We start from the raw sequence: 3,507 nt of genomic DNA, 5'->3' as shown, positions 1-3,507 counted from the left end.
GCTTTTAATTATTAATTTTTCTATATATGACAGTGGATTTTCATTGATGAGTTCATGAACCTTGGTTCTTTTCCCTAAAACTATATATATATATATATATATATAATGATGTCTGTTACCAAATGACCATGGGAACCTCCTTTTCAGATGCTGAATAACATCTCTCCTTCCTGTATTACCTCCCATATCTCTTTCCCAGTTTTCAGAGTTGGCACTGTAAATGTAGGCACATTGAAAGGTAGGTCTAGTGAGATTGTAGAGATGCTTGAATGGAGACATGTTGATGTGTGTTGCATACAAGAGGTTTGGTGGAGAGGAGCTTCAGCCAGAGCCCTCACAGGCAAAGCACATAGGCATAAACTCTTCTGGGAAGGTAATAGTGATGGAATAGTGGGTGTGGGTATACTTCTTGCAGAGAAATGGGCGGATAAGGTCATAGAGGTAGTGAAGGTGTGCGATAGAGTACTTAAACTCAAGCTAGTCTTGCAGAATGGTATAGCTACAATTACCTCTGCTTATGCCCCACAAGCAGGCCTACCAAATGAACAGAAGGGTCACTTTTATGATATTCTGCAGGCTACCTCAAACACGAGTGAGAATGATCTCATCTTTGTGGCTGGAGATTTTAATGAGCACATTGGAGAGAAACCTGGTATCTTCCTTTGTGTACAAGGAGGCCATGGAGTTGGTACCAGAAATTAAGAGGGAACTTGGCTCCTAGAGTTCTGTGATGCAAATAACCTATTGATCTGCAACACCAACTACAGGAAGCCAACTAGCCACTTGATAGCCTATCAATCAAGTGACTCTGCTAACCAGATTGATTTCATTCTCATCAGACAGCAGGATACATGGTTGCTCTTAAATGCAAAGACGCTTCCTAGTGAAGAATGTACTCCCCAGCATAGATTAGTTATTAGTGACTTTAGACTCGAGGCCAGAAGGATGCCAAAAAGCAGACCAATCTGGAAAAGAAGGACTTGGAAGCTTAAGAACCCTTCATATGGTCAGAGATTTAGGGATATCCTTACCAAGAAATTTGATGATAGGGAGCAGGAGCTACAGTCCTGTGACATAGAAGGCAGCTGGGAATTCCTGCGAGACAGCTTGCTGAGTGCCACAGACCAAATCTGTGGCTAGTGCAAAGTCTCTTCCAGACCTAGGGTAACATGGTAGTGGAACAATACTGTAGACAGGGCTATTAGAGCAAAGAAACAGGCTTGGAAAGCCTGGAAAAGTGGGGGTAGCAGGAGAATGTATCAGATAGCCAAAACAGACACTAGGAGACAGATATATATAGCCAAGGGAGTAGCAGAAAAGAAGTTTGCCAATGTTCAGCAACGTGAGGACCAAATTTCTGAAGTATTTCGGATTCCAAGACAGTGTGTGAGAGAAAATCATGATGTCATAGGAAAGAAATGTGTCTGCATGGATGATGGTGTCCTTCTGTTTAATGATTCTGTAAAGAAAGAGGCTTGGAAATGTCATTATGAAAGATTGCTGAATGAATGGGAGGAGAGTCTGCCAAAGGTTGACCTAATTGAGGGACCTGCTACCCTAATCGACAGTGCCCTGGTAGATAAAGCAATTAAGGATATGAAGACAGGGAAAGCACCTGGCCCATCAGGAAACACCACTGAGATGCTTAAAATATCGGGCGGTGTGGGTTATGGTCTCATAACCCATATCATAAATCAGGTAGTTCAAGGAGGAGTCATACCCAATGACTGGTGTAGCAGCACCATAGTCAACTGCTACAAGGGTAAAGGTGATGCATTAGAGAGAAATAACTATAGGAGTATCAAATTATTGGATCAGGTGATGAAAGTTACAGAGAAGGTCATAGCCCAACTAATTAGGGAGAGAGTTAGCCTAGGTGAGATGCAGTTTGGTTTTGTGCCAGGGAGGAGCACCACATGCTATATTTCTGGTAAGGCAAATACAGAGAAATATCTAGCCAAAAATAAACCTCTGTACTTGACTTTTGTTGACTTTGACAGGGTCCCCCGATCCCTTATCTGCTAGTCAATGTGGAAACTGGGGATAGATGGGTGGTTGGTAAGAGCTGTACAAGCCATGTATAGGGATGCTGTCAGTAAGGTGAGGGTTGGCAACAAGTACAGTGAAGAATTCCAAGTAGAAGTAGGGGTTCACCAAGGATCAGTCCTCAGCCCCCTCTTATTCATTATATAACGCAGGAATTCAAGACAGGCTGCCCCTGGGAGCTCCTCTCTGCTGATGACCTTGCTCTAATAGTTGAGTCACTGCCAGAACTAGAGGAGAAGTTTCAGGTGTGGAAGCAAGCACTAGAATTGAAGGGCCTAAGAGTCAACCTAGCTAAAACCAAAGTCCTAATAAGTAAGAAGTCTGTCAAATCACAAACCCCTTCAGGTAGATGGCCCTACTCAATCTGTAGAACAGGTGTGGGTAGAAACTCCATATGATGTACGTGGTGTAAGTTATGGACACATAAAAGGTACAGCAATATCAAAGGAGGGTTAACTGGGAAAATAGTTTTTGTGTGTGGCAGATGCACAGGGGCAATAAACACTGAAGATGTACCGAAAACAGATTCCATTACATGCCAGGGAGAGAAACTAGAAGTAGTTAAGAGGTTCCACTACCTAGGCAACCAAGTCTGCAGTGGGGGTGGATGCCCTGAAAGTGTAGCGACTAGTATACAAATAGCCTGGGCAAAGTTCAGGGAGCTCCTACCTCTGCTGGTAACTAAGGGCCTCTCACTCAGATGAAAGGTAGACTGTATGATGCATGTGTGCAAACTGCCATGCTACATAGCAGTGAAACATGGGCCATGATTGCTGAGGACCTGCATAGCCTTGAAGGAAATGAAGCTAGTATGATCCGCTGGATGTGTAATGTCAGTGTGCATAAACAACAGAGTGTAAGTGCCCTGAGAGAAAAGTTGGGTATAAGAAGCATCAAATGTGGTGTGCAAGAGAGACGACTGCACATATATATATATATGTGTGTGTGTATATATATATTTATATATATATATTTATATATATACATATATAGATATATATATATAGACATATATATGTATATATACATACTTGAAAAAGGATGCATGGTGTTCGATCATATAATAATATAAATAATATATAGACATGTGCATATATCCACACATATATGTACATACCTACATATATGGGTACAGTACATAAAAAAAATGTTAAACACAATGAGAAACGAAAATAGAAAACGAACAACGAAAAAAACAAACAGAGAAACGAGACATGCAACATTAAGAGTATATTCCTTCATCAGTTGTCCCTGTTCCATCTACTCCGCGTTTCGAAGGCAAGGACAATACGCGACTTCATTGGAACAGTCCTTCCTGCAAAGCAAATTAAATAAAATTTGGAATTTTTTGCGGAGGGTGAAAGTGATAACAAGAACAGGACAGTGAAAACAAGACAGTAAAAACAAACGGTGAGGGATGTTGAGCCAAGACGATAGAAAAATTATGAACGCTAAGTAAAA

The sequence above is a fragment of the Octopus bimaculoides genome, chromosome 19, assembly GCF_001194135.2.
Source record: "Octopus bimaculoides isolate UCB-OBI-ISO-001 chromosome 19, ASM119413v2, whole genome shotgun sequence".
NCBI lineage: Eukaryota > Metazoa > Mollusca > Cephalopoda > Octopoda > Octopodidae > Octopus > Octopus bimaculoides.
Note: the sequence above shows the minus strand (reverse complement) of the source record.